Source organism: Plecotus auritus (assembly GCF_963455305.1).
Source record: "Plecotus auritus genome assembly, chromosome: 5".
NCBI lineage: Eukaryota > Metazoa > Chordata > Mammalia > Chiroptera > Vespertilionidae > Plecotus > Plecotus auritus.
In genome coordinates this window covers 183,817,950-183,839,726 of record NC_137776.1, presented here as the reverse complement: position 1 = coordinate 183,839,726, position 21,777 = coordinate 183,817,950, and the positions used below count along the sequence as shown (strand labels likewise).

The following is a 21,777-nucleotide window of genomic DNA, read 5'->3' as shown; positions in this document are numbered from 1 at the left end:
GTATGTAATTTAAATTTTACCCTGATTTTTAAAAAATAACAGTTGCAAGGACCAACTCCTGACCTAGGACGGTGCTGCCTGCCTTTGCAGGAAGAGGGGGGATTGTGGCTGGGCTTGTGGTTTCTGCTACCCACAATAAGGAATTTGTGGATTTCAAGTTCAGACGGGAACCCACCAGCACTAAGTGGGGGGATTGTGGACAGATCAAGGCCTGCCACTGAAAAGGCGAGGCAGGGAGTACTGGCCAGTGGCCACTGTCGGGACTTCGCATTCTGTGATCCAGGGCCTGGGCCTCCTTTACCGATTGGAACCCTCCGGGAACCCGGTCCTGGGAAGGCCTCTGTGGCCGCGTTGTGTCTGGGGAAGTGTGGAGAGTGACTACAGCGTTTGGATAGGTTCAAGCTTCGGGCGAATGTGAGGGCAGGTTCTCTCGTGGCAAAGCAACGTGCAAGTCCCAGATTGGAGGGCAAATTCCTCCCAGCACAATGATAGCCAAAGGTTATGGTTGTACGCTTGACCTCATGGTCCCAACCTGTGGTCCCCCGTGGCTAAGTGAGGTAGGCTGTGGGGGTGCAGCAAATGCTGCCAAAACAAAGCTTGATAGAGTTCAGGTGAAAGTAATTGAGTAGATTCCAAATCTGAGAGAACAATGTAAACATCTTGAGCACTTTGCCTGGTGGAATCTGGCTATAAAATAAAGACTTGGCTTGCAGGCTGTGGCACTGTCTCTCCATATGATAGCAGCGTCCCACCTAGCCCCAGCTTTATTCTCTTGCCTGTCTGCTTTAATCCTTCTCTGCCCCCTCTCAGGTTCACCCCTGGCCATGCTGATCCAGCCACAGGGAAGGATTTGTGATGCAGCTTATTTTAGGCAACAGCTGGGCCCTGGGAACCAGAGCTGCAGCTCTTCACAGGGTTCATTTCTGCTAGAACCAGGCCCTGGACCGCCCCCCTCGCTCTGCCGGCACGTGGTCTGAGGAGTCCCAGGTGTGTGTGGGTTTTCAGGATAAACGTGCTGATTCCTGCCCCCTGGCTCCCCTCTGGCCCAGATGAACCCAGGGCTGTGAGGTGTGAGGTCCCGTCTCGGGCAGCCAGCAGTTTAGACTCACTGTCCTGAGGGTAGTTGTGCTGGAGCCCTGAGAGCCCGCAGCCCCTGGCTGGCTGCCCTGGTTGTCCAGGTCTGTGCTGTGGTTCTGCCATGGGGAGGTGGGCGCTGGGAAGCTCTGCTGGGGGAGGTGGAAGGATGGGGCAGGGAGGGCGTGGAGGAACAGCACCAACACTGCCCGCTGTACCCACCGCCTGGCCAGGGAAACACTGGACCGTGTGCATCAGGGTGGCCGGCTGGTCCCTGGAGCTGCCCCCGCCATACACCCGCCCCCACCCCCCCATCAGAAACCTTCTCTCCTCTGAGCCCTCACGCCCACTCTGATCTGACACGGTGAGCTTTGGAGCCTCAGACCTGGGCGTGAGTCCTCGCTTGAGGGCCTGGGGCACGTGGCCCCTCTTGGAGCCTTGGCACTGTAGGAAATGGCCAGCATGGTCAGCTTCTGATGGAAGCTGTGGCTGAATCTCCCCAGGCACAGAGAAGGGAGGGGGAGGGATGAGGATGTGAGACCAAGGACCTGTGGGCTTGGGCCAGCATCATGGTGGATACCCAGGAGGCACCTGTCTCAACTAGACAGGGGGATAGGGGGGTCACTAGAAAGGGCTCAACCCAATTGTTTTAAATGGCCCAATGGGGGGACCTAGTCTACATGTCAGGAAAGAGGTGAGCCCGGAGTACTCAGCCATTGAGGAGCCGGAGGAGGGGCAGATAAATGGGCTGTATTCCCGCCCCGGTGGTGGGGTGGGGGGGCAGTACATCCAGTGGACACCCGCTTAGGAGAGCGCATTCAAGGTCTCGCTTTTGAGTGTCATTTGAGTTGGGACAGGTGAGCATTTCTCACAGTACCTGTCTACAACGGGGTGTCCACAGGCCGCCGCCCGGGCCATGTGAGGTCAGCTTGGGGGAGCCTCAGTGCAGGCAGTGCCCCGTCCCAGATCTTGCTGAGGTGGCCAAGGCCCTGCGTCTGACCTCTGCCTCCCGCTTCCCTCCAGACTCTGCCAGAGCCAGGGGGCAGCACCCTGGCCCTACCGGGGACACCCAAAGCCCAGGCCTGGTACCCTGTGCTCTGAGCCTGCGTGATGCATTACTGTCTCTGCCTGGAATCCAGCTGGAGGCGAATGCGTTTCTCTCCCAGGCCATTCCCAGACCCCGGTACACAGAGCCCGCTCACGCACCCCAATGACGTGGCCGAGGCTGGGATCACTGGTCCAGAGGCAACTGCCCCCGAGGCCTGCTCCCCACTCAGGGCTGACCCTTCTCTGACCCTCTTTTTTCCTCTGAAATGAGGGGGCACCCACTTCCGGAGCTGGACACGGGGAGAGACCTGGTGGGCGGCTGTGGTTATGAGGTCTAAGCAGGTTGCCAGAGAGAGAGATGCAGCTTTATTCAGGAAGAGCTGGGGCGGGAGGTGGGCTCCCTGGGTCCCTCCTGTGGCCTCTTGGGCAAGGACATTAGAAGCAAATGGCTGAGGGCATCTGAGTCTCCTCAGAGTCACCAAAGGGGAGCTCAGGAGACGGCCTCAGAGTTGTCCGTGGGAGGAAGAGGAAGGGCCTCAGAGTCGTCCGGGGAGAGCAGGGGGGCAGCCCCATCTCCGGTCACGGTGGACACGGCCTGGTAGGTCTGGGTCCAGTACTGCAGGTAGCTGCTCCTCAGGTGCTGTTTCAGGGACTGGCCGTCCATCTTCTCGATAATCTCCAGGTAGTTGCCGTTTTCCTGGGTGTAGGAATCCCACTGAGTGGGCACAGCCGAGTGGCCCTTGTTGGGGTCCCTGCACATGAGAGAAAGGCTGTGTGGGGTCTGAGGGCTCACGGAGGGCTCCATGCTGACCCGAACCACCAGGGCACCTCACTGTGTCCTGGGCACCTGCTGGGCATGTACGTGTTCTGCGCCCAACCAGTAGCTCTATGCTCACACACAGATGGGGGTACTGAGGCTCAGGGAGGTTAAGTGTAGGAGAGGGGACAGGCATGTGGGGCCCAGGTGGCAGTAGGTCTGGTCCAGCCTCACCCGCCTTACCCAGTTCTGGCAAAGTTGGTCCAGTAGGCGATCATGACCCGGGAGACAGTTCTGTCTTGGCCCCGGTAGCCCAGGGGGTTGGAGAAGGGCTTCCCAAACACGTAAGGGAGCTCATCGGTGTGGTCGGCGCCCACCCAGCTGGGGTACAACGGATTGCGAGAAGGGTGGGAGAACAGGTAGGTGTAGGTCCGCGCACTCCTGAGGAGGGAGGGACACGGCCCAGGTTGGCAGGGAGCTCACCTGGGCTTCCGACCCAGAGCTGGGCCCTGAGGGAGGCCTTGGGGAGAGCAGGGCGGGACCGGGAAATCCCCAGACTCAGAATCAGGAGGGACCTGAATCCCTGCTTCTGGAAGGGAAGGCCATGGGGCTGTAGTTCTGGAATCTCAAGTGCATTCACTCTTCCCTCCACAAAGCCTGTCGAAGCGACTTCCTTCCTTTTCTCTGCAGATGAATTTGTGTTCCCGTCAGGAACACACCTGTGCCACCCAATGAAGAGCTCAAGTTCCTGGAGTTGGGACAAGCTTTCTGCCTGCTCTTCCTGGGCATCGTTTCCTCTCCCTTCCGAGGAAGCATCCCTAACTGACTTTTTATTTTCGCCGGAGGTTGACCAGGTGGCCGCAGACCAGGGTTGTTTTGAATGTTGGCCAACGCCAAACCCACAACAGAGAGCATCATCCGTGTTCTGTTCCCCTAAGCCTGGGGGCTGCGGGGAGGCTGCAGACACTGCAGGGGAGGCCTGTGGGCTGAGGGAATGGGGGACTTACAACCTGACTGAGCACCCGAATTAATCTGAAAAGTAACCCTATCATTTTCAGTCTTAAAACACGTATACTTATGTGAATAGGGCTAAGTTTTCTTAAGTTTCCTTTGAAGGCCTGTGCAAAGCAATGAAGGAGGTGACTCAGCTATGAATCCAGCAAGCAGAACCGATAAGCAGAGACAGACAGACCCACCAGGAGTCAAAACATCATCTCATCCACGTCATCTCACCCCATCATCTCATCCACATCATCTCATGTGATGATTACAATAGCTGAGGTTGCAGACCCCCAGGGCTGAACGTAGTACCCCAGCCCCCTCCCCTTTATAGTCCTGTCCCCTGCACCTGATCCCGGAAGCCGCCCCCGGGGGAGGCCTCCCTGGGCAATGCGTAAACCACTTGGGCCTCCCCTGCCCTGGCCCTCACTTGGCGTTGGCTCTGTGTTGGGCCAAGGCCATCGTCGTGGGCATCAGGGAAAAGACGTCGGTCTCAAAGTCCACCACCGTCTTCTTTTTGGCCTCTTGGGAGGAGTCCTGGGCCCAGAACGCCGTGTAAAAGTCAAAGGTGGCGTTGGCACCTCTGGGCCCCTTGACCAAGGTGAGCCCCCTGATGAACTTGAAGAAGTCCTTCCTGCAGGGACAAGCCGGCACTGGTCCCTAGACCCAGTACATCGGGAGGCATCCCACCCCCCACACATCCCGCCATGGCCCTGCAGATGGCCCCCTACTCCTGCTCACCTTATTCTCCAGGTAATGCCTCCCCAAGAGGCCCACGGGCACATCCTGGGCCCTGCGTCCCACTTACCCCGTGATGGTCAGCTTGTCCACGTTGATGGCTGGCATGTCAAAACTGGCGAATTTGTGGCTGTCCATGTTGTTGGTGCCAGCGATGTAGTCAATGTCAGCCGTGTTGGCGAAAAGGTTGATGGGGTTGTCGGGGATGAAGCCTCCATCCACGACACGCAGGAGGCCCATGTAGTGCATTATGGGGTCTGCGTGGAGAGTAAGGGTCGTCGCACCTTCCAGAGCCCCCTGCCAGGCCCCAGGCCCGGGGGCAGCCCCTACCTCCTCGGATCCAGACCAGGGTCCTCAGCCTGTCCCCGTGACATGGGGCCAGGATCATTCTATGTCCTGGGCTGCCCTGTGCGTGTGGAGCAGCTTCCCTGGCCCCATCCGCCCGATGTCACCCTCCCCAGTGTGGCAGCCCAGACTGTGTGCAGACTGCCACAGGCTCCCTGGGCCACACCGTCCGCTGACAGCCACTGCGCCTGAGGTCCCTAAAGTGGGTGCAAATGACTGTTTCTGCCCATTGTTGGGGGACAAGTTGCACCAGTTTCCCAAAGGGGTCAGGACCCAGGCAGGATCAGAGGGAGGGATGGCGCCCACGGCACAGCCAGTCGAGACCACGGAGGCAACAAGGGCTCTGGCGGCACCGGGCTCCCAGGGACACCAGTGAGCGTGTGACGGGCCAGGCAGCAGCCCCTCACATCTCACTTTGGGAGGATGGGCTTCCCCCCATGTGGAGCCCCACTCACACTCCTTGCCCACCAGGGGTATCTTATAGGCCAGCGTCAGAGCCCGGGGGTCGGTGACCTTCAGACACTTGGCCATGCTGGCGGTATCTTCCAGGGGGCAGCCCACCTTCTTGGCGATCTGGGGGTGGGGAGAGACTGGCATGGGGACCAGGACAGGGCATGGAAAGGAGGTAACCCGAGCACCTCCCTCACCGCAGCTCCCCTTTACCCCCTTGTCCCAGGAGAGAGGGTTCTTCTGGATGGCCCAGGGGGCCAGCGCCACGCCGCTCTCGCTGATGGCTCGTCGAATGAGGCCCTTGTTGTAGGGAGAGAGGGTCTGCGACACACACAGGTCCTGTCACCATGGCCTCGCCTGTCCTGCCCACCCGGGCTCCACCAAGCACAGCTAGACTGTCAGCATCATGCTGTTCCCCACAGCCCCATCAGCTCCCCCCAGTTCCCACCAGCTCCCCTTCACCCCTGTCAGCTTCCCCAGTTCCCATCAGCTTCCCCTGGCCCCCAAATTCTCTCCACAACCCCATGAGCTCCCCCATCCCAGTCAGCCCCCCCCCCCCCATCACCGTGGCAGGAAGGTCTTCCATCCCAGCGAACCCAGACCTGGAGAGAGACGCTGGCACCTCCGGCTGATTCCCCAAAGATGCTGATGTTGTCGGGGTCCCCCCCGAAGGCCGCAATGTTCCTCTTCACCCACGCGATGGCCATGTGCTGGTCCCGAAGGCCGTAGTTACCTGGGACCGGTGGGGTAGCCCGTCAGGGACTTGGGTGAGGGAGAGCTTCCTCCCTGTGGAGACCCCTGTCAAGACCCAGGATGGCGCACGGCGGGTCCCAGGAGGCTGTGGTATGAAGTGCTGGAGGGGCTGTGGGGCTCAGGTAAAGGACTAGGACTAGGAGGGTCAGGCTGCTCATCTCTCTCCCTGACACCGTCCCTCTTATTGTCTGTCCAATGGCTCTGAGTCCGCCAAATCACCACTTCAGTGTCTCATCTTCCGTCTCTTCAGGGTCTCTGTCCGCACTCCCTGGACTCCCTGGGTCCCTGTCCCTGCTCCCTGGTCACCCTGGGTCCCTGTCCCTGCTCCCTGGTCACCCTGGGTCCTTGTCCACGCTCCCTGGTCACCCTAGGTCCCTGTCCCCGCTCCCTGGTCTCTTTGAGTCCCTGTCCCCCCTCCTTGCTCTCCCTGGGTCCCTGTACCCCCTCCTTGGTATCCCTGGGTTCCTGTCCCTGCTCCCTGGTCTCCCTCGGTCCCTGTCCCCACTCCCTGGTCTCCCTGGGTCCCTGTCCTCGCTCCCTCATCTCCCTGGGTTCTTGTCACCACTCCCTTGTCTCCCTGGGTCCTTGTCACTGCTCCCTGCTCTCCCTGGGTCCCTGTCCCTGCTCCCTGGTCTTCCTGGGTCCCGGTGCCCGCTCCTTGGTCTTCCTGGGTCCCTGCTTGGCTGGCGGGCAGCCTCTTCTCTCACTACAGCATCCGATGGGCTCCTGGGTCTCATATTCCAACCCCAGCTTCCTGCTCTGACAGTAGAATTCTGGGTCTTTTTGGGAGACTGTCAGGAGTTATTGGGAGAACGCGGTACTGAAGGGCCCCCCAGTAGCTCCCTCACCCCTGGCCGCAGGTGCCCATCACACCTGGCAGGTGGGCGTCCCCAGTGCTGAGGAAGCCCAGCGGCCCGATGCGGTAGTTGAAGGTGACCACGATGACGTTTCCCCGCGTTGCGATCTCCTCCCCTTCAAACTCGTAGTTATTGAAGAAGTTTAACTCTTGGGTGGACCCCATGAGAAAGCCTCCTCGGTAGATCCACATCATGACAGGCAGGTTCTGGGAAAATAAAGCAGGAAGCAGGCCTGGTGACCACAGCTGTCCCCTCCCATCCCCTCTGGGTGCTTGTTTCAGGGACTTTCATCTCTGGAGATCACACATCCAAGGGCTGGGGCAGGGCTGGGCCTCTGGCTGCCTGGGCGCTTTCTGCAGGTTCGGGGACCTGGAGGGCATGGGGAGGGCAATGCACCTTCCTTCTGGCCATGGGGGACCCAGATGTTGAGGTAGAGGCAGTCCTCGAAGCCCTCGGTGTTGTCCTGGGTGACAGTGACTTGCAGGCATTGCTGCTTGAAGTCCTTGGCCTTCAGGGTCCCTGTGGGTGACCAGCGGGGCAGGCGTGAGGATGGTGGCCCCACCGCCACCCCAGGCACAGGGTCAGCCCTGCACCCACCCCCCACTCCCACCTTGCTAGCCGGGTTTCCGCTGGGGGTTCTCCAGGGCCTTGGGTGGGGCGGCGAAGGGAATGCCCTTGAAGAGGTCCACAGAGCGGCCGCTGATGCCCAATAGGCCGAGCTTCTAGTTGACGCCCTCCACGAAGCCCCTTCCGTGTGCACCATGCCCAGCTGGGGAGAGGGCAGGTTCAGGGGCGCAGGTTGGGCAGACCAGCGGGGTAGGGCGACCCCAGCAGGCTCCAGGGGTCCAGACAGCCTCCAGGTGGGGCCCCTAGTCACGCCTGCCTGGAGCTGTTGGTTCCTGAGAAAGCCCTGCTCCTCAGCCCTGGCAGGGCCCTGAAGGAAGGGATCCTGTAGGTGCGCCAAGGCTCCCAACTCCCCCTCGAGGGGCCCTAGCCCCTGGCAAGCAGGTGGGCGTCGCCCATTCTCCAGGGTGTGGGGGGGGGGGCCGCCCTCCGGGTTGAACTCGACTGAGGTCCACACTCCTGTTCCACCGCTGGGGCTGTGATGGGCAAACTGCGGGCCTGCTCAGGGCTCAGCGTCCTCTAAGCCAGGCCATGGCCCTCCCCGGGCAGAGGGAGAGCCGAGGGCCCTGGAGGCCCAGGCAGATCCGCAGATCAGCCCTGAGGGCGCCAGTGACTCTGGCGCTGGGGGGACAGGGCCTTGTTTGTGTTGGCGCAAGTGCCCCTGTGTGCCCTGAGAGCGCCTGGCCCAGCCCTCCCTCGTGGTCTCTGACATTCGAGTTCATGGGCGTCCTGGCTGTCAGCTGCGCGGCGCCATCATGTGAGTATGAAGGCAAGAGCGCAGAGGAAGGGCCAGGACAGCGCGGGGCTGGGTGTGGGCTCTCGGGGGCTCTTTGTGCCAGCGCCCCACCTGCCTGCCCCCCTCCGCAGGCCGTCCCAGGTCCCAGGCCAGGTTAGGGGAGCAGATGAGCCCTGCCATGTCCTCTGGGCTCTCGCTTACCTTTGCTGCGCTCACTACCGCCAAGCAGCAGGCGAGGCCTAAGACAGCCAGCTCTGGGCGCCCCATGGTGCGTGTGCCTGCCTCGGGGGCCCTGCCTCTGTGTGTGGGTATTTATGGGGCGGGAGCCTACGGGAAGCCGGGGCTGGCAGCTGCCTGTGGCTGGTTCCCTTCCCCTACTCCTCCCTCTGCCCCTTCCTCCAGGCAATATACCCAGGGCCAGGATAACTGCCTTTCCCAGCCAGGCTTAGGGCCAAGGTCATGTATGTGTGGACACACACACACACACACACACACACACACACACACATATAGCTGTCTTTCCAGGCGGGCTCAGACGGGGCCAAGTCATGGAAATGTGTGCACATACATGCACACACACTCACACACGCATGCATGTGTGCACGGGTGCAGGGATGGTCCGCCTTGCCCAGGAACTGCTGATCGGGTGTCTGGTGCCCACAGTGCACCTGGGCTGGTTACTGGGAACAGTCAGGTGAACCTGGGCTGGGGCTACAGGGACTCAGCTGGGTGCACTGTGCCCTGAATGGTGGCTCATTTACAAGGGCCTGGGCTCACCCTCAGAGAAGTGGGCCTGCTCCCCTCCAGGCCCTGCCTGGCCCCACAAACTCCGGAGCTCAGCAAAGGGAGGTCATAGAGCATGGGCGTGTGGCTTCCGGGACAGAGAGGGCTGTATGCTCCTGGGCAGCCACGTGGCTGAGCCTGGGTCCGAGGGCCCACTGGTGAGCAGTCTGAGCTGGGTGTGGGGACCCATTGCAGCACAGGGTGGGGGATCCTGCCCTCAGGGAGGGCATACCTCACACTCAGCACCAGCAGACCTGGGAGGCAGGACTGGAGGCTCAGGGGGGCACAGGTGGGGAGGGAAGGGGCTCCCGCCCAGCCTGGTGGCTTCCCTGAGGAAGAGGAAGCACCTGGCTTCAGAAATGCCCAACGACCTGGGGCACAGCAGAGAGACAGAGAGGGACAGACAGAGGGAGAGACAGACAGAGGGAGAGACAGAGATAATGGGGACGCGGAGAGACAGAGGGAGAGCTGAGCAGAGTGTGTGAGAGCAGAAGGGCGCGTGTGGCCGGGGGAGCGTGTCTCACTCGGGAACCAGAGGAAGCTCCTGGGACAAGCCCAAGGTTCCTGCCTTTGTGGCGTTGGCAGCACTGCCTTCTCCAGGGCTGGGGGTGCGTTCAGGGCTCGGGGACAGCAGAGACCTCCCTGGACAGCAGCCCTTCGCCCGTCCCCTCACCCTTTCGCTACCAGGAGCCGGTGCTTGTACGCAGGCCACAGCCCGGCTGGCGTCACTCCTGGGGCGGCTCCAGCATCACATGGATCCACAGACACCGGCCAAGCTGGCTGCCTCCTGATCCAGAGCCCAGGTCTCCTGGGACGGAGGTGGAGAGGCCGCAGGACAGTGGGCAGCAGGAGCCGGGCAGGCTGGGCCGGGTGTGTGAGGACAGGGGATCAAAGGGTTTGAGTGGCGCGTTTGTTAACAGGCCTCTGGCAGCTAGTGCAGTTCTGCAGCCTGTTCTAGAGGAAGTAATCCGAGGTTGTACAGATGGCCAATGGAGGCCACCTATGAGCAGGGAGATGGAAATTACAACCTAAGTGTCAATCAGCTCGCACCCACCTGGAGGGCCACCATCAGCAAATCAACAAACCCCAAGGGCTGGCGGGGTGTGGAGAAGAGGGAACCCTCGTGCCCTGCTGGTGGGATGGGGCCTGGTGCGGCCACGGTGGAGAACAGTACGGAGCTGCCTCAAAAAATGGAAAATGGAACTGCCGTTTGACCAGCGACCCCCTTCTGGGAATATCCTAAGAATCCTTAGGCACCAATGAGAATGACTGTGTGCACCTCTGTGTTCCTAGCAGTGTCATGTACAACAGCCAAGATCTGACAGCAGCCCAAGTGCCCATCAGTAGGCGAGTGGACAAAAGCTGTGGTACGTTCACACCGTGGAATACTCTGCAGCTGTAAAAAGAAGGAACTCTTACCCGGTGATACAGCCTGGAAGGACCTGGAGAGTATCATGCTGAGTGAAATAAGCCAGTGGGAGAAAGACAAGTATCACATGACCTCACTCATGTGGAATTCAATGAACCAAATAAACTGACGAATAAACAGATCCATAGACATGGACGCATGGAACAGCAGGACAGATCTTGGAGTGAAGGTGGAGGGAGGGAGGGAAGAGATGAATGAAGAACTTATAGGCATATATTCATAGACAATAGACAGGGGAGAGACAGGGCTAGGGTGGGAGGTGGGTGGAGAGGGTCAGAGAGGGGAAATGGCAGAAGTCTGCAATACTCTCAACAAGACAATTTCAAAGTAAAGAAAACAGCCCGGCCGGGGTGGTTCAATAGGTTGAGCGTCTTCCCTGCACCAACAGGTCACCCTTTCCATTCCTAATACTGCACATGGAGCCTCAGTCCCCAGTGGGGGGCGTGCAGGAGGCAGCCGGTGCATGTAATTATCAGATCCATGTTTCCCTCTCGCCCTCCCTCTCTAGAAAAGAAAATCAACACTAAAGAAAAAACGTTTAGAATAGGCAAATTGACTGAAGCAGGAAGTTGAATAGAATAGCAGCAGTTGGGGGAGCGGAGATCCTGAGGAGTGCATACACAGTTTTTGTTTGGAGTGATGCACTGATTTGGAACCAGATAGTGGTGATGGTTGCACAATAGTGTGACTGCGATTAATATCACTGAATTGAGCTCATGCATCGTTAAACTATCGTGTTGTGATTTAAATTTTACTTAATTTTTAAAAACAGTTGCAAAGACCAACTCCTGACCCAGGACGGGGCTGCCTGCCTTTGGAGGATGAGGGGGAAGTGTGGCTGGGCTTGTGGTTTCTGCTGCCCAGGAGGAGGAATTCCTGGATTTGAAGTTCAGACCAGAACCCACCAGCACTAAGTGGGGGGTTGTGGACAGATCAAAGCCTGCCACAGGGAAGGCGAGGCGGGGAGTACTGGCCAGTGGCCTCTGTCAGGACTTCCCATTCTGTGATCAGGGCCCGGGCCTTCCTTTTGGGATCGGAACCCTCCGGGAACCCTGTCCTGGGAAGGCCTCTCTGGGGGTGTTGTGTCTGGGGAAGTGTGGAGAGTGACTACAGCGTTTGGATAGGTTCAAGCCTCGGGCAAATGAGAGGGCAGGTTCTCTCATGGGAAAGCCACATACCAATTCCCAGCGTGGAGGACAAAGCCCTCCCATCACAATGATAGCCAAAGGTTATGGTTGTACACTTGACCTCATGGTCCGAACCTGTGGTCCCCCGTGGCTAAGTGATGTAGGCTGTGGAGGTGCAGCAAGTGCTGCCAAAACAAAGCTTGATGGAGTTCAGGTGCATGTAATTGAGTAGATTCCAAATCCGAGAGAACAATGTAAACATCTTGAGCACTTTGCCTGGTGGAATCTGGCTATAAAATAAAGACTCGGCTTTCAGGCTGTGGCACTGTCTCTCCATCAGAGAGCAGCGTCCCACCTAGCCCCAGCTTTATTCTGCTGTCTGTCTTCTTTAATCCTTCCCCGCCCCCCATCAGGTTCACCCCTGGCCATGCTGAGCCAGCCACAGGGAAGGATTTGTGATGCAGCTTATTTAAGGCGACAGCTGGGCCCTGGGAACCAGAGCTGCAGCTCTTCACAGGGTTCATTTCTCCCAGGACCAGGCCCTGGACAGCCCCCCTAGCTCTGCCGGCACGTGGTCTGAAGAGTCCCAGGTGAGTGTGGGTTTACAGGATAAACGTGCTGATTGCTGCCCCCTGGCTCTCCTCTGGCCCAGATGAACCCAGGGCTGTGAGGTCTGAGGTCCCGTCTCGGGCAGCCACCAGTTTAGACTCACTGTCCTGAGGGTAGTTGGGCTGGAGCCCTTAGAGCCCGCAGCCCCTGGCTGGCTGCCCTGGTTGTCCAGGTCTGTGCTGTGGTTCTGCCATGGGGAGGTGGGCGCTGGGAAGCTCTGCTGGGGGAGGTGGAAGGATGGGGCAGGGAGGGCGCGAAGGAACAGCACCAACACTGCCCACTGTACCCACCGCCTGGCCAGGGAAACACTGGACCGTGTGCATCAGGGTGGCTGGCTGGTCCCTGGAGCTGCACCCACCATAACCCTCCCCCCAATCAGGAACCTTCTCTCCTCTGAGCCCTCACGCCCGCTCTGAGCTGACACGGTGAGCTTTGGAGTCTCAGACCTGGGCATGAGTCCTCCCTTGAGGGCCTGGGGCACATGGCCCCACTTTGAGCGTTGGCACTGTAGGTAATGGCCGTCATGGTCAGCTTCTGATGGAAGCGGTGGCTGAATCCCCCAGGCACAGAGAAGGGAGGGGGAGGGATGAGCATGTGGACCAAGGACCCATTGGCATGGGCCAGCATATGGTGGAGACCCTGGAGGCACTGGACTCAGCTAGACCGGGGTGCGGGGGGGCAACTATAAAAGGCCTCAGCCCAATGTTCTTAAATGGCCTAATGGGAGGACCTAGTCCACATGTCAGTAAATAGGTGAGCCTATAATACTCAGCCAATGAGGAGCCGGAGGAGGGGCCGGATAAATGGGCTGTGTTCCCGCCCCGGAATGCCAGTACAGCTGGAGGGACACCTGCTCTGGAGAGCATATTCAAGGTCTCCCTTTTACTGAGCTTCTCTCTCGGAGTGTCATTTGAATTGGGACAGGTGAGCATTTCTCACAGTACCTGTCTACAACAAGGTGTCCACAGTGCCAACCACACAGGCCATGTGAGGTCAGGATGGGGGAGCCTCGGTGCAGGTGGTGCTCCGTCCCAGATCTTGCTGAGGTGGCCATGGCCCTGCATCTCACCTCTGCCTCCCTCTCCCCCCTGACTCTGCCAGAGCCAGCGGGCAGCACCCTGGCCCTGCCCTGGTACCCTATGCTCTGAGCCTGTGGGATGTGTTCCTGTCTCTGCCTGGGATCCAGCTCCAGGCGAATGCATTTCTCTCCCGGGCAATTCCCAGACACTGGTACACAGAGCCCCCTCCCCGCACCCCAAGGACGTGGCTGAGGCTGGGCCCACTGGTCCAGAGGCAACTGTCCACGGGGCCCACTCCCCACTCAGGGCTGAACCTTCTCTGACCTTCTTTGCTCCTTTGAAATGAGGGGGCACCCACTTCCGGAGCTGGACATGGGCAGAGACCAGGCGGGCGGCTGAGGTCATGAGGTCAAAGCGGGTAGCCAGAGAGAGATGCGGCTTTATTCAGGAAGAGCTGGGGTGGGAGGTGGGCTCCCTGGGTCCCACCTGTGGCCTCTTGGGCAAGGACATTAGAAGCAAATGGCTGAGGGCATCTGAGTCTCCTCAGAGTCACCAGTGGGGAGCTCAGGAGACGGCCTCAGAGTTGTCCATGGGAGGCACAGGAAGGGCCTCAGAGTCGTCCGAGAAGAGCAGGGGGGCGGACCCTTCTCCGGTCACGGTGGGCAGGGCCTGGTAGGTCTGGGTCCAGTACTGCAGGTAGCTGCTCCTCAGGTGCTGTTTCAGGGACTGGCCGTCCATCTTCTTGTTAATCTCCAGGTAGTTGCCGTTTTCCTGGGTGTAGGGATCCCACTGGGTGGGCACAGCCGAGTGGCCCTTGTTGGGGTCCCTGCACATGAGAGAAAGGCTGTGTGGGGTCTGAGGGCTCACGGGAGGCTTCCATGGTGACCCGAACCACCAGGGCACCTCACTGTGTCCTGTGCACTGTCTGGGCATGTACGTGTTCTGCGCCCAACCAGTAGCTCTATGCTCACACACAGATGGGGGTACTGAGGCTCAGGGAGGTTAAGTGTGGGAAAGGGGACAGGCATGTGGGGCCCAGGTGGCAGTAGGTCTGGCTCAGCCTCACCCGCCTTACCCAGTCCTGGCAAAGTTGGTCCAGTAGGCGATCATGGCCCGGGAGACAGTTCTGTCTTGGGCCCGGTAGCCCAGTGGGTTGTCGAAGGGCTTCCCAAACACGTAAGGGAGCTCACCGCTGTGGTCGGCGCCCACCCAGCTGGGGTAAAATGGATTGCGAGAAGGGTGGGAGAACAGGTAGGTGTAGGTCCGGGCACTCCTGAGGAGGGAGGGACACAGCCCAGGTCGGCAGGGAGCTCACCTGGGCTGCCCACCCAGAGCTGGGCCCTGGAGGGAGGCCATGGGGAGAGCAGGGCAGGGTCTGAAAATCCCCAGACTCAGACTCAGGAGGGACCTGGATCCCTGATGGCCTTGGGGTTGTGCTTCTGAGATTTCAACTGCATTCACTCTTCCCTCCACTAAGCCTCTCGAGGAGACTTCCTTCCTTTTCTCTGCAGATGAATTTGTGTTCTTCGCTGGGAACATACCTGTGCTGCCCCATGAAGAGATCACGTTCCTGGAGTTGGGACAAGCTTTCTGCCTGCTCTTCCTGGGCATCGTTTTCTCTCGCTTCCGAGGAAGCATCCCTAACTGACTTTTTATTTTCACTGGGGGTTGACCAGGTGGCCGCAGGCCAGAGTTGTTTTGAATGTTGGTCAACTCCAAACCCACAACAGAGAGCATCATCCTGTGTTCTGTCCCCCTCATCCTCAAGCCTATGGAGAGATTGCAGGGGAGGCCTGTGGGCTGAATGAATGGGGGACTTACAACCTGATGGACAGAGCACCTGAATTAATCTGAAAAGTAACCCTATAATTTTCAGTCTTACAACACATATACTTATGTGAATAGGGTTAAGCTTTCTTAAGGTTCCTTTGAAGGCCTGTGCAAAGTAATGAAGGACGTGACTTAGCTGTGAATCCAGCAAGGAGAACTGGTAAGCAGGGACAAACCCACCAGGAGTCAAAACATCATCTCATCCACATCATCTAATCCACATCATCTCATCCACGTCATCTCATCGTGTGATGACTACAATAGCTGAGGTCTGCGGACCCCCAAGGCTGCACGTAGCACCCCAGCTCCCTCCCCTTTATAGTCCTGTCCCTTGCAGCTTACTGGAACACAGAATTTGAATGCTTGTAAGCGCCCTGTCTTCTTGGTTGGCTGGCCTTCTCAATAAACGCTTCATATGATTCCACCCGGCCTTCGTTATTGGACACACGGACAGGCAGCCCGAGCCCTACCTGGGGTTTCCCAGTGACAGGAGGAGGGCTCTGTAAAGGCCCATGAGCTGGGAGGTGAGGAGGGGCCTTCTCAAGTCTCCTCAGGCCTGGGCAAGGCAGATGGTGCAGGCACTGCTGGGACCCCATCCCGGCTTTCCCGGGCCTCCGTGAACCCGGAAGCCGCCCTCTGGTAAAGCTTCACTGGGCAGGTCGGTGACCCAGGGGAGCCTCCCCTGCCCCGGCCCTCACTTGGCGCTGGCTCTGTGCTGGGCCACGGCCATCTTCGTGGGCATCAGGAAGAAGACGTCGGTCTCAAAGTCCACCACCATCTTCTTCTTGGCCTCCTGGGAGGAGTCCTGGGCCCAGGACGCCGTGTAGAAGTCAAAGGTGGCGTTGGCACCTCTGGGCCCCTTGGCAATGGTGACTTGGCTGACCAGCTTGAAGAAGTCCTCCCTGCAGGGACAAGCTGTCACTGGACCCTGTACCTGGCCAGCGGGAGGCATACCCTCCACCCCACGCCAGGGGCCTAGACATGGCCCTCTACACCCGCCAACCTCCTTCTCCAGCTGATGCCTCCCCAAGAGGCCCCCAGGCAAGCCCTAGTCCCTGCTCCCTACTCACCCTGTGATGGTCAGAATGTCCACGTTGATGGCAGGCACGTCAACGCTGGCAAAGATGTGGCCGTCCATGTTGTTGGTGCCAGCAATGTAGTCGATGTCGGCTGCGTTGGCGAAAAGGTTGATGGGGTCGTCAGGGATGAAGTCTCCATCCACGACAGGCAGGAGGCCCCGGTAGTACTGCAAGGGGTCTACGTGGAGAGCATGGGTCCTTGCACCTTCTAGAGCAGGGGTGGGCAAACTTTTTGACTGGAGGGCCACAATGGGTTCTTAAACTGGACCAGAGGGCCGGAACAAAAGCATGGATGGAGTGTTTGGGTGAACTAATATAAATTCAAAGTAAAGGAGCGGAGGGGAGAGCAAGAGAACCGGATAGAACAGCTGGATCCGGCCCGCGGGCTGTAGTTTGCCCAAGGCTGTTCTAGAGCCTGCCAGTCAGGCCCCATTCCCGGGGACAGCTCCTGCCTCCTCGGATCCAGACCAGGGTCCTCAGCCTGTCCCGCTGACATGGGTCCCTGATCATTCTATGTTCTGGGCTGCCCTGCACGTGTGGAGCAGCTTCCCTGGCCCCATCCACCCTATGTCACCGCTCCCCAGTGTGGCAGCCCAGACTGTGTGCAGACTGCCACAGGCTCCCTGGGCCACACCGTCCCGCTGACAGCCACTGCGCCTGAGGTCCCTAAAAGTGGGTGCGAATGACTGTTTCTGCCCATTGTTGGGGGACAAGGTGCACCAGCTTCCCAAAGGGGTCAGGACTCAGGGAGGATCAGAGGGAGGGATGGCGACCAAGGCACAGCCAGTTGAGGCCACGGAGGCAACAAGGGACCTGGCAGCACCGGGCTCCCAGATATGCCATTAGCACGCGATGGGTCAGGCAGCAGCCCCTCAATCCTCACTTCTTTGGGAGCATGGCCGTCCCCCCATGTGGAGCCCCACTCACACTCCAGGCCCAACAGGGGTATCTTATAGGCCAGCGTCAGAGTCCGTGGGTCGGTGACCTTCAGACACTTGGCCATGCTGGCGGTATCGTCCAGCGGGCAGCCCACCTTCTTGGCGATCTGGGGGTGGGGGAGACCGCTATGGGGACCAGGACAGGGCATGAAAAAGAGGTAACCCGAGCACCTCCCCACCGCAGCTCCCTTTTACCCCCTTGGCCCAGGAGAGAGGGTTCTTCTGGATGGCCCAGGGAACCAGCGCCAGACCGCTCTCGCTAATGGCTCGCCGGATGAGTCCGTTGCTGTAGGGAGAGAGGGTCTGCAACACACAGAGGTCCTGTCACCATGGCCTCGCCTCTCCTGCCCACCCAGGCTCCACCAGGGACAGCCAGGTTGTCAACTTCATGCTGTTCCCCACAGCCCCATCAGCTCCCCAGTTCTCATCAGCTCCCCCAGTTCACATCAGCTCCCCCAGTTCACATCAACTCCCCCAGTTCACATCAGCACCCTCAGCCCCAATCAGCACTCTCAGCCCCCATCAGCTCCCCCCTGTTCCCATTGGCTACCTCAGTTCCCATCGGCTCCCTTAGCCCCCACCAACTCCCCAACCAGCTCTCCACCAGGTCCCCACAACAGCCTAGGAAGAAGGCCCACCCGCCCGGGGTCCCCAGACCTGCAGAGAGACGCTGACACCTCCGGCTGATTCCCCAAATATGGTGATGTTGTTGGGGTCCCCCCCAAAGGCCTCAATGTTCCTTTTCACCCACGCGATGGCCATGTGCTGGTCCCGAAGACCATAGTTACCTGGGCGGGTGGGGGAGCCCATGAGAGACTGGGGTGGGGGGAGAGCTTCCTCCATGTGGAGATCCCTGTCAAGCCCCTGGATGGCGCACGGCGGGTCCCAGAAGGTTGTTGAATGAGGTGCTGGAGGGAGTGTGGGGCTCTGGTAGGGGACCAGGAGCTGGAGGGCCAGGCTGCTCATCTCTCTCCCTGACACCATCCATCTTGTAGTCCTATGGCTCTGTGTCCTCCAAGTCACCACCTCAGTGTCTCATCTTCTGTCTGTCCCTGGGTCCTTGTCCCTGCTCCCTCATCTCCCTGGTCTCCCTGGATCCCTGCCTGGCTGGCTGGCTGCCTCTTCTCTCACTACAGCTTCCGATGGGCTCCTGTGGCTCACTGTCTATCACCAGCTTCCAGTGCTGCCAGTAGAATTCTGGGTCTTTCTGGGAGACTGTCAGGAGTTGTTGGGAGAAAGGGGTGCTGAAGGGCCCCCCACCAGCTCCCTCACTCCCGGCCCCAGGAGCCCATCACACCTGGCAGGTGGGCGTCCCCAGTGCTGAGGAAGCCCCCCGGCCCAAGGCGGTAGTTGAATGTGACCACGATGATGTTGCCCCGCGTGGCGATCTCCCCCCCGTCGTACTTGTAGTTATTGAAGAAGCTTAATTCTTGGGCAGAGCCCACGAGGAAGGCTCTTCCATAGATCCAGATCATGACAGGCAGGTTCTGGGAAACTGAAGCAGGAGACATGCCCGGTGACTACAGCTGTCACCTCCCCATTTCCTCTGGGTGCTTGTTTCAGGGAATTTCAACTCTGTAGCCCACACAGAGCCCAGGGGCAGGGCAGGGCTGGGCCTCTAGCTGCCTGCGTGCTTTCTGCACGTTTGGGGACCTGGAAGGCATGGGGTGGGTGATCCACCTTCCTTCTGGCCCTGGGGGACCCAGATGTTGAGGTAGAGACAGTCCTCAGAGCCCCTAGTGTTCTCCTGGGTGTCAGTGACTTGAAGGCATCGCTGCTTGAAGTCCTTGGCCTTCAGGGTCCCTGTGGGTGACCAGAGGGGCTGGCGTGAGGATGTTGTTAGCAAAGAAGTGACTATTGATGGGCTGCTGCCTGGCTCATCACCCGCTCACTGGCGTCCCTGGGAGCCCAGAGCCGTCAGGGCCTTTGTTGCCTCCGTGGCCTTGACTGGCTGTGCCTTGGTCGCCATCCCTCCCTCTGATCCTCCCTGGGTCCTGACCTCTTTGGGAAGCTGGTGCACCTTGTCCCCCAACAATGGGCAGCCCCACGAACCACCCCAGGCACAGGGCCAGCTCAGCACCAACCCCCCACTCCCACCTTGCCAGTGGGGTGCCGCTGGGGGTTCTCCAGGGCCTTGGGTGGGGCAGCGAAGGGGATCCCCTTAAAAACATCCACAGAGCGGCCGTCGATGCCCAAGAGGCCGAGCTTCTTGTTGACGCCCTCCACGAAGCCTCCTTCTGTGTGTACCACGCCCAGCTGGGGAGAGGGCAGGCTCAGGGGTGCAGGCTTGGCAGGCCAGTGGGGTGGGGCAACCCCAGAAGGCTCTAGAGGTCCAGACAGCTTCCATGTGGGGCCCGTAGTCACGCCTGCCTGGAGCTATGGGTTCCTGAGGAAGCCCCGCTCCTCACCCTGTGCCAGGGCCCCGAAAAACGGGATCCTGTAGTTGCCCTGAGGCTTCCGACTCCCCCTCGAGGGGCCCCAGCCCCTGGCAAGCAGGTGTGTGTGGCCCCCGCTAGGGCGCTGGGCTCCGGGTTGAACTAGACCGAGGTCCACACTCCTGTTCCACTGCTTGGGCTATTGTGGGCAAACTGCTGGCCTGCTCAGGGCCCAGTGCCCTTCTGAGCTGGGCCATGGCTCTCCCAGGGCAGAGGGAGAGCCGAGGGCCCTGGAGGCCCAGGCAGATCCACAGATCAGCCCTGAGGGTGCCAGTGACTCTGGGGCTGCTGGGACAGGGCGCCTTGTTTGTGGTGGCACAAGTGCCCCTGTGTGCCCTGAGAGCGCCTGGCCCAGCCCTCACTCGTGGTCTCTGACATTTGAGTTCGTGGGCGTCCTGGCTGTCAGCTGCGCGGCGCCATCGTGTGAGTGTGAAGGCAGGAGCGCAGAGGAAGGGCCAGGACAGCGCGGGGCTGGGTGTGGCCTCTCGGGGGCTCTTCATGCCAGCGCCCCACCTGCCTGCCCCCCTCCGCAGGTCGTCCCAGGTCCCAGGCCGGGTTAGGGGAGGAGACGGGCCCCTGCCATGTCCTCTGGGCTCTTGCTTACCTTTGCTGCGCTCACTACCGCCAAGCAGCAGGCGAGGCCTAAGACAGCCAGCTCCGGGCGCCCCATGGTGGGTGTGCCTGCCTCGGGATGGCCCTGGCTCCAGCCCGTGGGTATTTATGGGGCGGGAGCCATCCAGGAGCTGGAGCTGGCAGCTGCATGTGTCTGGTTCACTTCCCCTCCTCCTCCCTCTGCCCCTTCCTCCAGGCAGTATACCTGTGGCCAGGATAATTGTCATTCCCAGCCAGGCTCAGGGCCAAGGTCATGCATGTGTGGGCACACACACTCAGACACACACACGCATGCATAGCTGCTGTTTCCACGCGGGCTTAGGCTGGGCCAAATTCACAGAGGTGTGTGTACACACATAAACATAGACACACACACACACACACATGCCCACATGTGTGCATGGGTCAGGGATGGTCCGCCTTGTACATGATCTGCTATTCCCTGGTGTCTGTTGCACTCGGTGCACCTGGCCGGTCACTGGAAATAGTCAGGTGGCCCAGGCCAGGGGCTGAGGGTTGGGGCTCAGCTGGGTGCACAGTGCCCTGAATGGTGGCTCATTTACAAGGGCCTGGGCTCACCCTCAGAGAAGTAGGCACACTTCCCTCCAGGCCCTGCCTGGATCCCACCTGGAGGGCCGGACTTCAGCAAAGGGTGTTCACAGGGGACAGGGCATGTGACTTCCGGGACAGAGAGGGCTGTGTGCTCCTGGGCAGCCACGTGGCTGAGCCTGGGTCCGAGGGCCCACTGGTGAGCAGTCCGAGCTGGGTGTGGGGACCCAGAGAAGCATGAATTGAAGTCTTATAAATTGTTAAAGTATTTTATGTTCTGTATATTTTGCCCCGATGGTTTTTTTTTAAATATATTTTTATTGATTTTGGAGAAGAAGGGAGAGGGAGTGAGAAATAGAAAAATCAATGATGAGAGAGAATCATTGATCAGCTGCCTCCTGCAAGCCCCCTACCAGGGACCGAGCCCACAACCCAGGCATGTGCCCGTGATCAGAATCGAACCTGGGACCATTCAGTCCTCAGGCCAATGCTCCATCTGCTGAGCCAAACTGGCTAGAACTTATACAGATTAAAAAAAATAAATAAATAACAGTTGCAAGGGCCAACTCCTGACCAGGACTGGGCTTCCTGCCTTTGGAAGGAAGAGGGGAATTTGGCTGGGCTTGTTGTTTCTGCTGCCCACAATAAGGCTTTGTGGATTTCAAGTTCAGACGGGAACCCACCAGCACTAAGTGGGGGATTGTGGACAGATCAAAGCCTGCCACTGGGAAGGCCAGGCGGGGAGTACTGGCCAGTGGCCTCTGTCGGGACTTCGCATTCTGTGATCCAGGGCCTGGGCCTTCCTTTACCGATTGGAACCCTCCGGGAACCCGGTCCTGGGAAGGCCTCTCTGGGGGCGTTGTGTCTGGGGAAGTGTGGAGAGTGACTACAGCGTTTGGATAGGTTCAAGCCTCGGGCGAATGAGAGGGCAGGTTCTCTTGTGGCAAAGCCACGTGCAAGTCCTAGATTGGAGGGCAAAGACATCCT

The 21,777-nt window shown here is 59.5% G+C and overlaps 2 pseudogenes across 2 annotated transcripts; both read right to left on the bottom strand.

The window, feature by feature from the left end:
• Window positions 1-2,556: 2,556 nt before the first annotated feature.
• LOC308248402 (bile salt-activated lipase-like) lies at window positions 2,557-8,647 on the bottom strand (annotated as a pseudogene). Its single transcript has 11 exons — window positions 8,582-8,647; window positions 7,631-7,789; window positions 7,417-7,539; window positions 7,037-7,252; window positions 6,013-6,143; window positions 5,624-5,731; window positions 5,416-5,533; window positions 4,686-4,872; window positions 4,308-4,511; window positions 3,122-3,319; window positions 2,557-2,873 (listed from the first exon to the last, which is right to left on the bottom strand). The product of its transcript is annotated as a bile salt-activated lipase-like (transcript).
• A 5,209-nt stretch (window positions 8,648-13,856) lies between these two features.
• On the bottom strand, window positions 13,857-20,299 carry LOC308248401 (bile salt-activated lipase-like; annotated as a pseudogene). The gene is made up of 11 exons: window positions 20,234-20,299; window positions 19,292-19,450; window positions 18,875-18,997; window positions 18,492-18,689; window positions 17,852-17,982; window positions 17,390-17,497; window positions 17,184-17,301; window positions 16,248-16,434; window positions 15,876-16,079; window positions 14,423-14,620; window positions 13,857-14,173 (listed from the first exon to the last, which is right to left on the bottom strand). The product of its transcript is annotated as a bile salt-activated lipase-like (transcript).
• Between the last annotated feature and the right edge of the window lie 1,478 nt (window positions 20,300-21,777).